Source organism: Sciurus carolinensis, chromosome 1, assembly GCF_902686445.1.
Source record: "Sciurus carolinensis chromosome 1, mSciCar1.2, whole genome shotgun sequence".
Taxonomy (NCBI): domain Eukaryota; kingdom Metazoa; phylum Chordata; class Mammalia; order Rodentia; family Sciuridae; genus Sciurus; species Sciurus carolinensis.
In genome coordinates this window covers 6,295,613-6,309,995 of record NC_062213.1, presented here as the reverse complement: position 1 = coordinate 6,309,995, position 14,383 = coordinate 6,295,613, and the positions used below count along the sequence as shown (strand labels likewise).

Sequence of the window (14,383 nt, the reverse complement as noted above, 5' to 3'; positions counted from 1 at the left end):
CAAATCGATTAAGAAATTATGGTGGAAATCCTTGCTGGGGAAAGGCCGTGGCTTTTGAGAAAGCAGGAGGCTTGGATTGATGACAGTCTGGCCATCCTTGGGTCTATAGTTCTGTCCTTCACCTCCTGGTCCATACACTGAAGATGGGCTTCCCACTGTGTGGACATTCTTCTGACATTATCATAAACATTAAACGAGAGCTTGGCATGGTGGCTCACGCCTATAATCATAGCCATTTGGGAGGCTAAGCCAGGAGGATCACAAGTGTGAGGCCAGTCTGGAACACTTAGTGAGACTCTGTCTCAAAATAAAAAATAAAAAGGGTTGGGAGTGTGTCTCAGTGGTAGAGTGACCCTGGGTTAAATCCTCGATACAGAAAATCAAAATAAAATACAATAAATGAGAGAATCACATGTATCAGATTAAATAGGTTTACAAATTCCTATATAAATATAGGTGATACTAAGCATACACATAAAACTTCCCTCTAATGATAAAAATATTAACTAACATTTATTAGACATTTATTACCAACCATGATACTATCTAAAGGTTTAATAATAATTAGTCTCATTGAAATTTTTTATGTAGATAAAAGGCATAAACAACAAGATTAGAAACAGTAGGAAGAGATAAAAAGCAAAATGCTGTGGTGTTTCTGTCAAGTGGAGGGTGTTGGCACTATGATGGGCACAGGCACTGAGAGAACAGGAAGAGGAAGAGAAATCAGAGGAGGTTCAGTGCTTTTTTTTTTTTTTTTTTTTTTTTTTTAAGAAACTGGTGTTTATTTTCCGTAACCTTACTTCCATTTTGCCTAATAAGTTTCTACAGCACAGCTCAAGACCACTCTGTGGTTGTTCCTACCCACTCAGTGGCCTGAGCAGTGGGAGCTGCAGACCAGTTTTTAGTGGCTGGCTGGGCACTCCAGTCTTCTGTAGGACACTGCTGGATAGGCACCGAGGGCACCTGCACACCTGCAGACCAGTCTGCAACCTCAGGTGGAGTAGCCGTGAACTCAGAGCTGGAGCAGTCCATTCACCCTGAAATGCCTCCTCGGTCACAGCTTTTTCAGCAGCAGCCTGCTCTTCCTTTTCAACCTCTTCAGGATCTCTGTAGAAGCAGAGATCGGGCGTGACCTCCCACGGGTGTTCACAGGAAATGGTGCCACGCGTGCGCAGAACTTGTCGGCCAGCATCCACATCAGACCCACAGAACGAGCTGCCTTATGGTTGCGTGGAGTGGCAATGTCCACGTAGCACAGAGGGGAGTCTGTGTTACACAGAGCAATGGTGGGCACATAGACATAAGATGCTTCTGTAAGAGGCGGGTGGTCAGCCCTGGGATCAGTAACCACCAGGAGACGTGGCTCCCAGAAGGCTGCCTGGATCTGGTCAGTGAAGGTTCCAGGAGTGAAGTGGCCAGCCATAGGAGTGGCTCCAGTGGCAGCAGCACACTTCGGCACAGCCCGCTGGGCAGTATTCCCAGAGGATGAGACACTGACATTGGCCGGGTTTTTGATGGCAACAGTGGCATGAGCTGCCAGCAGAAGCTTCTCCCAGGTTCTCTTCAGATTTATGATGTGTACGCCATCACTTTTCCTTCTGTAGATGTACTGTTCCATCTGGAAATCCAGGTTGGTGCCACCTAAGTGGGTTCCTGCTGCAAGGAATTTGAGGACATCCTCTTCCTTCATTTGCAGGACATCAAGGACTCCGGACATTGTGACAGTTTCCCTTTAAGTTACAACAGGAATCAAGAACAACGCAGTGCTTTTGATCAGGTGAACAAATGCCAGGAAGAAAGTAGATGCTAATGGGCCCCGCGGTTAAGCGGTTAACGAGAGCCTTTTAATTGGAGCAGTCACTCTCCAGGTGGTTAGATAATGGGGCATTGCCAGATTGAGACCAGTCACCAAGGAGCAAGACTGTCAAGGAGGGAGTCTCAATCCTGGCCACAACCACAAAACAATCCTCTTTAGGAACCAAGGAGCAATAAAAGGTGTTATGACAGTGAAGTGAGGTGGTGGCAATATGAAACTGAGCACCGATGTGACAGAACAGAAGTATTTCTGGAGTCATCATGCCTGGTGGGATCCTCAGTGGTTCCTGGCCAGGTGCACAGAGCAGTCTCCGGGGACCGACCCTCGACGAGCTATGTACTGTGACAAGGGAGAGCACAGGAGACATAGAGGAGGGTGAGGTGAGCCTTTAAGGAGGTCAGGTGGTGTTTCTAGAATTGAGTCAAAGCAGGATCTTAGACTAAAAACAGGAATCATTCATCTGGGCAAATGAAGTTGGAGGACATCAATCTGGCAACATGAAGTAACCATGTATTTTGCCCAGGAAAGTACGAATCAGGAACCATGCCCAGGTGTCAAGGAACAGAAGATTGTTACAGCAGAAGCCACCTGATCTGTCAGCAGTGACCCCCACAGACAAAACTGTGGGATGGGTCAGGCCGTCCAAGACCCACACTCCCTTGGGTTTGGCCTGGACATTGGTCCTGAGTGTTCCGTCCACTTGGACGTCCCTACTCCATGCCCGGCCTCCCTGGCTTGGTTCTAATTTTGCAAGACAGGAAATCCATTAGCAGCTATTCCAAACCCGGGCAAATCCCCTTTCTGTTCCTTTTGCATGAACTGTCACAAACCCAGTATGAAGCCTGATTTGTTACATTCACAGCATTTTTCCCCCCTTTAAGGCAATACTGACTGCTCAAGAAAAGTAATGACTAAAAAGCACCTTGTCCCCAAACTCTGTTGTCAATAGAAGAGGAAAAAAATGGAAAGAAAGAAAAAATAGCTGCCTGGCCTAGGCATTGTAAATGGAGCCATCAAAACTCCCTCTGGGTTTTTATGATAAATACACACGCAAGGCAGGTATTTTGGTGAGAAACTATTTCTCTTCTAATGTAAGAAAGACCGAGTAACCCGTCAGCCTCCCGCCTCGTAGTTCTCATTTTGCTCACCCTCCTCTTTGCTGTAGGACAAACTTTTCAAATGTGTTAGTGACACGCACCTGGTTCAAGGAAGACCAGAGCTGAAGAAGAAGCCATCCAGGGTGGTTTCCCCGTAACACCCATAATCAGCCCTTGGTCAATAAAGACTCATGGCTCTAGTGCTGTCTGCCCTCCTGGAAGCGTTACATAGCCTGATAAGCCCCAGAGGGAAGGCCGCTCCTGCCCCCACTCTCAGAGCCCCTCCATGTTGGAAATTCCACAGGGCAAAGTCCATGCGATGGCACCTCCTGGAATGTCTAGGAGGAATCCACAACCGACTGACAGTCCACCTGAAATAGACAGTGCTGCAGCCCCCAGGCAGACCTGACAGGACGGCGAAGGGAAGGGTGTTGTCTTTACCTGTTCTTCACGTTACCCATTGGTCACTTTATTCTGTGGATGAACTGGAGAGGAGTCGGGGGAAAGGATATTAACCGTGTCCTGCCTCCGTCCTCTGGCATCTGTCGGTTTCATGACAAGATAGATGAGATGCCCACAGGTTGCAAAGCAGGCCTGACCAACATTTGGCCTCTTGGGAGGAGTGAGCAGGTGGTCACAGTGTGCTTCAGAGGTTTCCAGCGAGGAAGTATTTGAGAAATTCCACCCTGGAGTATCTGGCTCCATTTTTCTTTCGCCCAGTAGGGTATCAGTTTGACTTAGGTAACACGTGCTAGAATCTGTGGACCATTCTTTCCAGCCACTGAACCCCTTTTTCAGAGTAAGATGTGCCAGTTCTCCCAGCCAGCTTCTCAGTCCTCTGGGACCCTCCCTTGACAGACGACCCTTAACCAACTGTATTCTTAATAATATCCCATGGGGACGACAGTCACAAATCATGCCCAATGCCTCACACGTATCACATATGGGCATGCACCTTGGGTCAACAGGGTTGATGCACACTTGCCCATGCATGTATTTGTGTATATGTGTCTGAGAGAGATGGAGAGAGAGAGAGAAGTGGAGGGAGGAGGGAGAGAGAAGAGATTTATGGGAACAAGGGGAAAAGATAATAATATTCTTACAAGGACAATATTCTTGGAAATGCAGATGAGGTAGATTCAAGAAATACATAGAAATAATATACTAGAGTCTGTTGAAAGGGGACAGCTGGGACCCCTGATGGAAACAGAGGGTGAGGAGAAACAATTCTCTGGAAAAACACAGAAAATAAATTCCTGTTTTTGACATATTAAATCTAATTCAGATGGAGATGTCCTGGCTAATAAACATGTGACTCTAAATTTTAAGCAAATATCTTAGCTAAAACTGTGATGGACTGACAGATCTGGCTCCATGAGAATGTTATAGGCCAGACTCTTAAGGGAAATGACTAAACAGACTCCATTTTGCTCTGAGACTCCATGTTTGTAGGAAATAAGTTTCTCCCATGGGAACAGCCCGCCTCTGTGCCCATCATCAGTTACTTAGTGTGACAGGTTTAATAATATACAATGGCAACTCCTATGTAGTAACCAATGTACCATGTAAACAGTAATTGTGTGGATGTTAGCAACCATTCTTTAGTTTGTACCTAGGTAAGGGTCAGTTTGACCCACTTCCCCCTCTGTCGATGATCTCGTGATGTTAGTTTCTAATTTTGAATCATAGCAACAGACACTTATGATTGATGTGATTTTTGGTATAAAAACCCCTGCAACCCTATGGTCAGGCTGTTCTCCCACTAGCCATTTTTTGGGGCATTTGTGTGAGACAGTCAGCTGGCCGGCTTAATAAAGACTCTCAAATTCGGATTTCTCAGTGGTGATCGGTCTGTTCTTAAGTTGCACCCCATAACAAAACCAGTGATTCCAGTTATCATAAAACAGTTAAGTTGTTGAAAATGGTGTAGAAGTGAAGTCTTTTTTGTGAACATGACGGCCAAGTGGGAGACTCTGGGAGAGGTAGGCGGAAAGCAAGGGCAGGAGAGAGTCAAAAGAGGGAGGATCTAGCACACCAAGCAGGTAGAGAGCACCAGTGAACTGGAAGGATCTGCCATGGAAAATCATTAAATCACAAATTTGTATATCTTGTTCCACATGCATTCTTTCTATTATTTCTGTTTTTAGTTGCATTTCACTAAAATAGTCATCTTGACCCCTGAGGCTTTGGAGGTCCCCCTTTCAACCTGGCACCTGAGGCGAAGGTCTCACCCCTCACCCTCCTTCCAGACCTGCTGGTTGACTCAGGGCCATTTTCAAATGTAGCAAGAACATTTTCAGTGGCCAAGAGGGGAAGGCCTTCCACAGCTGAAGCTTGGATGGAAAGTGGTGAGAAGAGACCCTTCGTGCCACAGGGAGGACAAACAAAGCTTATTTTGTGCTGAGCCAGTAGATGTAGGTGTGTTCCAGCTGTCAGTCCACTTAGGAAATGGCACAGAATAAACAGTGAGTGCCAACTGAATAAAGGCTATTCTCCGATTCTGCCCTTTTTTAATGCTTTTTATTCAATCAATTCACCTAACTCTGGAGCGTCTATTCAATTTTTCTATCTATCTCATTTTATCAGTTATGTGACTACCCTAGATGCTACAGGTTACTGTGGTAGTCTCCTGATAGAATAATTCCCAGTAATGTTGTCCAGTAGGAATGGAGGAGAAGTCACATGGACAACTTTCAATTTCCTGCCAGTTATGTTTTTTTAAAAGTGAAACCACAAAATTAATTTACATAATATCTTATTTGACTCAATACTGCATTTGATGTAAATATATTAATGAGAGCATTTACATGTTTTAATAAGTATTTGAAATCTGGAGTGCAGTTCCCATTTGCAACACATCAGTTCCGATTGTGCACATTTCAAGTCCTCAACAGCCACCCGTGACTGGCAGCTGCCCCGTTGGACAGCACTGGTCTGCAGTTTTGTTCTGTTTTGAATGATTATCTACAGTGAAGTTGAAAGACAGGGTCCTATAATCATATACCTGCCTCAAGGGCTAAAAGGACTTCAGCAACTGGGCCTCCATTCGCTCTACTTAAAAGCATCCCAAAGAGATGCTACAGAAACCTCAGAGGACCAGCAGGAAAGGACTCCCTTCTCTCCAGCCTCTTCTGCTTCTCAGAAGGTCTCGCATGACTCATCCAGGTGCAGTAATCCTTTATATCTCTAGCTTTCTCTTTGTCCTGGAACCCAGCTCCTAGTGAATTTCTTGCCCTTCTCGTGTAATAATCTTCTCTGTCCTCTGTCCACTGCACCTGCAAATTGCAGGTCTGGAATACAGACAATTTCCAGGGCGCTTTACCTGACTGTGTTATTTACCTTTGTGGTTGTTGTCCAAGAAGTAGAATGCCTGACTTAAAGTGGCTTAAATAATAGTGTCTTTTTATCTCACATATCAGAGATTTTATATTTCAGGATGAGTAACTGCACATTAAGGACATACCTCCAGATTCCTTTCCTTTCCTCTCATTGTCAAATGGTGGTGGTCTTAGCACCAAGCACTCTGTTCTCCGAGGACCGAAGGTCAGAACAGGAAGAGGTGATGGAGTTCACTTCCACACCTCATGCCTTTTATTAGGACCTTCCCCCCACCCACTCCCCAGACGCTTCTTCAGGTCTTCCCTGGAATTGTGCCAGGTGTGCGTGATGTCACTGGACGGGAAGTTATTAATGCCAACCATCTGCATTTCGGTTAGATGGAGTGAGGGAGGAACTACAAGTCAGGAGGAATGTGGAGACCTCGCAGAGAGGTCAGCCTGTCATACATCCAACTCACTCCTCAGTGTCCTCTGGCCCCTCGTAGCTGAAAGTCGACCGCACCCCACCCACCTACTCTCCATAGATTCTCATTTCCCTTCTGGGGTTAGTGCTGCTCACCTCTCCGTCCTCAGACAGGTACCTGTCCTGCCTGTGTCCTGAGATGCCATACAGCTTGCCCGTTTCTCTCTTCTGATAAAGGTGAGCCCCTGGAAGGTAGCCAGTGTATTTGTCTTATTTTTACATCAGCATCACATGATATGATACTTGGACTACAAGGGGCATTAAACAAATACAGCATTTAATTGAATGTTTTCAGGACACATTTCACTTCTAATTTGACAGCGTTTTGATGACAGAGTGAGGGATAATTTGTCTACAGGTTTTCATTTTCCAACCTGTGTTTTTAACAAAAAGAATATGAAACTCAAGGAATAATTTGTTCTGGGTCCCTGAATTTAATCATCTCATTAGTCTCACTAAAGAGATAAATTGAGTAAGATCTCAGAGAGAGATTTGTTGTAGCAGTTTGGGCTCACGACAGGAAACTGAAACCCCTCCAAGTATTTTAAATAGTATGGGAATCAGCACAAGGATCTCTGGGCTTATGGAATCTTGGAAGAACCAGAGGAGCAAGAGTCAGGAGCTTGAAATAATCAAGGGTAGAACAGAGTCTGCCACAGGGATGGGGCATCAGGGAGCAGCTGACCCGCTGCTCTCACTGTTGCTGCTACTACTTGTTGGTGGTCACAGGACCACAGCTGCCTCAATAGCAGAAAAAGTAGCAGGAAGGTGACCCCCATAAATTTCTTCCTTTTCTAGATGCATGTTACAGGCAGAACCAACTTTTCATCCAGAAGCCTTGTCGCATTTGAGCCAAGAAACATTGATTCTTTCCTTCCTGGTCTTTGTTATGAGGAAAGATGGTCAACCACAGTCAAAGCACTTATCCAGAGTCAACTGATCAGCAGAGACAGCCCTGGCCTTCTCACCAACATGCCAAGGTAAAGCTGATGCCAGTGGTAGCTCCTGATTACCATGACGAGGCAGAAACACAGGAATACCAGCCTGGTGTTGCTCAGGTCACCCACGACTGACACATATTTTGGGCCCAAGTACATTTGCTTTTCTCTTTCCAGGCCGTGGCTTTCCGGATCAGAGGGAATGATCTGGATCCATATATGCCCAGTCAGAAGCGTCACAGTTGGATGTTATAGTCTATTTATGACAAGTAGGCAAGGTAGGAAATATATCTAAAAGAATTCAATTGACATTTTTAGATTCTAAAAGTCATCTATATTAATTTAGCATTTTGGAAATTAAAGCACAAAGGAGGAAAGGGAAATCACACCTTCTAAATGAGACTCAAACAGATGATCAGCCCTCACGAAAACCTGGGCCAGCGCAGCCGCCATGTGTAAGCGCTCTGCTTAGATCCGGACGCGCAGGGACAGCTGGCCGCAGGCAGACTCCACAGCCCACTCCCCGGAGCAGAGAGAGTTCAGGCAACTGACCGCGCGAGAGTCTGAAGCAAACTCGCAACTGGGAACCCAGAGGTGCCACTGGAGAGTTGTGGCATCTGTTCACGGAATGGCACTGTGAATCTGTCATCAAACCCTCCTGACGTGCTGCTCCTGTCTGTAGGCATTCAGGTGCCTGCTGACCCACCCGAGCCTACGTCTTATTTGTTCAACTGGTCATTCATTTGTTGAAAAGCCAATACTTTAGTAGAGAACAAAAATCCCCTCTACCACATCATCCGTTTTCAAAATCAGACAAGCCAAGGTAAGATAAAATCGTTTCATTTAATTTCAACAAAAATCTACCAAATGCACACGGCCATGTGCCCAGCATGGCAAAAGGCACCTATGCATCTGCTCCCCTTTAAATGCGGTCCACACAGCAAGGTTAGTGTGTGAATGAAGTCATCCCACCTTTTCAAGTAGAGAATGGAGTCTTGAAGCTGTATAAATGAGACAGGAAGGCAATATCATTTAATGATTAAGATTATGTGCTCTGTAGATAGTAAACATTAAAATCATAGTTTCAAAATTTGTCTGTATTACTTTAGGCAAAATGTTAACTTTCCTGTGCTTCGGTTATCTCACCTCTGAAATCCTAATAAAATTATCACATGACTCAGAATTATTGATGCAAGGACAGAACTATGGGTTTATGGCATTTCCTAAAAGAGTGCTTGGTGCTTAGTAGCACTGTAAGGCCAGGTACCACTATCATGTAGGTTGACAGAAAGTCTCCCTGTTAAAATGCTTCAGAGCTGGGATCAGTACCCAGATTGATATCATTCCCAAACACACCTTTTAAAACATTGTGTTATCCCTTTTCCTATAGTATTTTGCTCTTCCACAGGGAGAGCAGTTAGCAACCCCTCCCAGGCCAGGGCTGCAGTTGAATATGTGACTTACATGAAACATGCTCTTCAAATTTAAGGGGGTTAAAATCATGGAGAGTCAGTATCCTCTTACCACACGTTATTATTTACCTGACCATGACTAACTAGGTATGGATACACAAATACCAATTAAAAATTGTTCTAATGATTGACTTTGAAAACCTACTTAATAAATGTCTTTCAAATGAGTAAGTAAATCAGAACTGAGAAAATTGTCCAAATGCTATTTTGTTATGTCTAAAATATCACTCCCCTTAATGAATAATTTCTTTATTCAGGATTCTAATTTCTCCTTGAGTCAAGTTTCTACCTTTTTTGGAAAAAAAAATTATTCTATTAAAGTCATCACTAAAGTTATTCAATATATTGTGATATTTTTATAGAATTATTTTTTTGGTTTAAACTTCAACTCTTAAATAATTGTCTCCTTTTCTTAAGTCCTAATATTTTTTAAGGTTTTAATGAAACATGCATGTTAAAATAACGTGTTCAAAGCAATATCACAAAGCAAATACCACTGATAACTAACACATAGCATTAATATAACATCGTCCACCTCAGAATGGACCTGCTGCCCCTCCAATCACCAGCCTCTCTGTCCTTCTCAAATAACCATTATCTTGAATGCTAACACAAAATAATGTGGCCAGAGGTCACTGTTTATTTGTTTACATAAGTAGAATTACACATCACATATTGCCAATGTGTTCTTTAATTCTAGCTTTCTTTATATGAGCATAATACAGCCAATCTTTGTGAGATCAATTGTTGTTTTCTTAAAGATGTGATACTTATTGGCCCTGTGGATATAAGCTTCCCAGGTCTTAACCTACCTCCCATTTTTAATTAGGTTTTAGGGACTTTTATCGTATTTATTTATTGGGGTTTTTATAATTTCTTTTAATAGTTGTATTATAATTACACATGATAGTGAAAATCATTGTTACCTATTGTATATGTACGTAATATAGCAATATAATTCAGTCAGTTTCTCCTTTTCCTCCCCTCCTCCTTCCCTCAGTTTCCCTTCCTCTAGTTAAGTTGTGAGGAAGAATGATATTATGCTATTTGCTAGAAAATGAGTAAATTGAGGGCATTATGAAGTTAGCTGGACTCTAGAGGTCAAGGGTCAGATGCTTTCTCTCACATGTGGACAGAAAAAGGGGGGAGCGTGGTGGGGTCTCATGAAAATAGAGGGTAGGCCAGACCTGTAGGTCTTCTTTGTGTGCATTCTGGCTCTGAGACTGTGTTGATTACAGAGTCACCAGATAAAATATTAGACACCCACAAAAGCAACAGGCTTTTGTTTGTGTATTTCTATGTGTCTCAAGCTTTATGTCTAATGCAATAATATTTCAGATCCACAACATACACATATCCCACATAATGCAGGAGACATATTTTTTATGTCATTTGTGATTTATCTAAAATTTTAATTTGGCTACATGTTTTATATTTTTATTTGCTAAATCTGGCAATGTTCTCTGGGGAGAAGGGAGAAAGCCCTGATATGTAGAACAGTGTTTTCTGTGATAGAAAGCCTTCTGTGCTATACATCTTCTTCACTATACTCTTATGACCAAAATTATCACATTCATTAGATCTGGAAAAAGAAGTTTGGTTAAGAAGCGTGTCCTTGTCCATTTGGCTGGTGTTACAGAATGGATTGAACAGCAGCTCCAAAGACAAAGCTACATGCTTTAAAGTAAGTCATACGCTATGTAGGTACAATTTGCAAAATACATTCTACTGTCATGTATAACCAGCAAGAACAGAAGCAAGCAACAAGACACGCAAATGTGTCTAACTTTCCTGGCTGATGCATGGGGGCTGCCCTGTGAGTGCTTTGCCCTAAGGCGGGGGGGGCGTGTGTAACTAAGCTCTCTTTTGTAGACACCTATCAAAAGTTGGTCCCACCTCCTCAAAAAAGAACAAACTGCTTAAGGGAGAGTGCATGAGAGAGAGCACAGCAGTGGACAGCAGCCAGCTGCTCTGGGCCAGCCACGCGGCTTTCAGCAACCTGCCTAGCATTTCCACATCTCGATTGTCTCCTCATTCCTCTAAGAAGGAAGGCTCGTGGCAAATGGTCCTTTTATAAAATACTGAAAGCTACAGCAACAGTGATGATTTAATAATTAAGGAGCAATGGAAAATGTAAAAACACTAAATAATCAGACCATCCAGCCAAAATTTAATTCATAATCTCATCCCATTTAGATTTATTTTTAATAGTGAAACAATGAAAACAACCCAAATTCCTAACGAGGGAGTCGGCACAATGTAGGACATTGAAAACCCAGAGATGAGTGTTCTCTCTGGGATGTTTCCTTGAACACCTGGTAACTGAATAAAAACTAGGTGTGAAATCACATGTTCACTATCATTTCAGCCACTGCTATAAATCCTGGTGTATAGTGACTGCATCGTGAGTATTTGTCAGGTGAAAATTGTCCAATAAATAGAAAAAAAAATAGAAAATATGTTAGCTATTAAATGTAATCACCTCTGGTATATAACTATACATATCTTTTTTTCTCTCTTTCCATATATGAGTGTATATGTATATAGATATAGATATAGATATAGATAATTTTCCAAATTGTCTGTGTATTTATTCCCTATATAAGAAGTTACAAAAACCTAAAATTAAACAAACCAATAAACAAACTAAAATCACCATGTTCGATCCACTGTAGAGAGATATAGAAAGGGAGACGGCCAGACAGCCTTTCACTTATCACCTAACTAATGTGTCCTTTGATCCTCCTAACTCTGTGTAAGACATGTGTAAGTTTCTCTCCATGGGACTAGCACATGCCAGGAATCTAGACAGTCATTTCCAGGTCTGAGTCAATGGTGTGGGTGGTCCACCCTTGAAATGAACTTCGTGCTGGGTCTCCTCTTCCCTTCCATCTAACTTCCTTTATTCTCCCTGGAGGGCTCTGCTCTTGCATCTTCCTGACTTCTCATCCTCCCTCTTCCTATCTTCTTTTCCTGCCTCCACAACTTAACCACTGGGATTAGTAGTATTGTGATCCTCAAGCAAGAATGAGGTCTTTCTCTTTGTTTCTCTGCATCTTTGTTTCTGCTTACAGGTGTTTGGGGAGTGCTCTCAAGGATTCATGTAGAAGGAGCACAGTGGCAGAGAGAAACCGAAGACTAAGAAAACAAAGTTATATTTGAGGTGCAAATGTGCCCCCAAAGCACAACAGATTCCTGGAAGAAATGCCTGCCCAGGTAGGAGACCTTACAGATACTCACTCTCCCTGGTCCTGTGAATCACAGAGGTGGCATTCGAGCTACATCTTGAGATATTATTCACTGTGTCTGGCAGAGGAAGGAAAAGAATCATAAAATGCCACATAGTTAAATAACCTCAAATTTTCAAAAGAGGAATAAGCAAACCCAATATAGCACCTGAAATTTTCATAGATGAAATATTGACTCTGTTCATTTGTTTCTGCCTCTGTTGTTTATGTTTCAACTCGGGGAAAAAGAAAAATCCACCCTGTTTCAAAAGTGTAAATAGAAAAATATGTTGTTCAGGGTGAACGTGTCCATAGTGTTTTGGAAAAGAAAGCTAATAATGTCATATATCTTATTTTTATATTGATTCTTCCTCCTAGTCCCACAGAGGTGACATTTTACAACTCATCTGCTTTATGGAAATTTTGAGTTTATTTAAAGCCTTAGATTTACTTTGAGTTTCTTTTTATTCAGTTTCCAATGATGAAGGTGAAAGAAGATGAAGACATTTTAAATCAAGCATTTTAATAAATAGAAAGTCTATTTGAACTCAGAATTTGATTAGCTTTAAAAATATACATTTTTGGATCCTGATTAAAACAAACAACATGTAGACAAAAAAAATATCCTCAGGTTTTTTAGGGTACTTCTTTTTTTGTTTGTTTGTTTTTGTTTTTGTTTTTGTTTAACATTTTTTTTTCTTTTTTTTATTGTAAACAAATGGGATACATGTTGTTTCTCTGTTTGTACATGGCGTAAAGGCATACCATTTGTGTAATCATAAATTTACATAGGGTAATGTTGTTTGATTCATTCTGTTATTTTTTCCCTTCCCCCCCACCCCTCACACCCCTCTTTTCCCTCTATGCAGTCCTTCCTTCCTCCATTCTTGACCCCCTCCCTAACCCTAACTCTAACCCTAACACTAACCCCTCCCACCCCCCATTATGTGTCATCATCCACTTATTAGCAATATCATTTGGCCTTTGGTTTTTTGAGATTGGCTTATCTCACTTAGCATGATATTTACTTCTTATGGGATAACTCTTGTTCTAGTTTTCTTCTTATTTTATCTTATTAACCTTTCCAAGAATTGTGGGTAGTAAGTCCATTTTTTTTCTTATTTTGCAGAACCAAATAAAGGAAATAATCGTTTTATGCCAGACTTAAAATAATCAAATGAAAATGAACACAGAAAATACTAGGAACAATTCATGCAGAATTTTATTCACAATATACTCTTTATAATAGTAAGTGTAAATGTGATAATGTGATTAATATGCAGTAGTAGTTAGAACTTATTGGGAAGACCCGCACACTCCGGAATAGATTCCACTGACTCGTTACTTAAATCTTAGTGACATCTTCCAAATGATGCTGCTATGGTTTAGATATTAGATGTCCCCCGGAAGCTCATGTGTGAGGCGATGCAAGAAAGTTTGGAGGTAAAAAGACTGGGTTATGAGAACATTAACCTAATCAGAGTTAATCCACCGAGAGGGATTGACTGGCTTGTATCTGTAGGCAGGCAGGGCGTGGCTAGAGGAGGAGGATCATTGAGAGGGTGACTTTGGGGTGTATATTTTGTCCATGGTGAGGAGAGTCTTTCTCTGCTTTCCAGTGTCATGCTCCAGCTGTTATCCTCTACCACACTCTTCCACCTTGATGTTCTGCCCCACCTCTGGCCCTGAAGAAAGGAGCTGGGTCATCTATGGACTGAGACTTCTGAAACTATGAGCCCCAAATAAACCTTTACTCCTTTAATGTTTTTCAGGTCTTTTTCATTATTGCAGCAAAAAAGCTAACTAAAACAGATGATGTTTTCTGTTGAGGAAGGGGACAAAGAACATTGTGTCAGCTTAAAGAAGGTTATCAGATTCATTCATTCAAAAAGTAATAAATGACCTTTCCAAGCCTATTCCTGACCTCCTCCAGGAGAGCATTTACTGGAACACACATTTACATTTCATCTGATCTCAACAGGATGGTCAACATGATCCCTTTTAGTATCAGTTGGGTGTATCAATGACG

The 14,383-nt window shown here is 42.2% G+C and overlaps 1 pseudogene; it reads right to left on the bottom strand.

Moving 5' to 3' along the window:
* Window positions 1–837: 837 nt before the first annotated feature.
* LOC124958492 (40S ribosomal protein SA-like) lies at window positions 838–1,763 on the bottom strand (annotated as a pseudogene).
* Window positions 1,764–14,383: the final 12,620 nt, after the last annotated feature.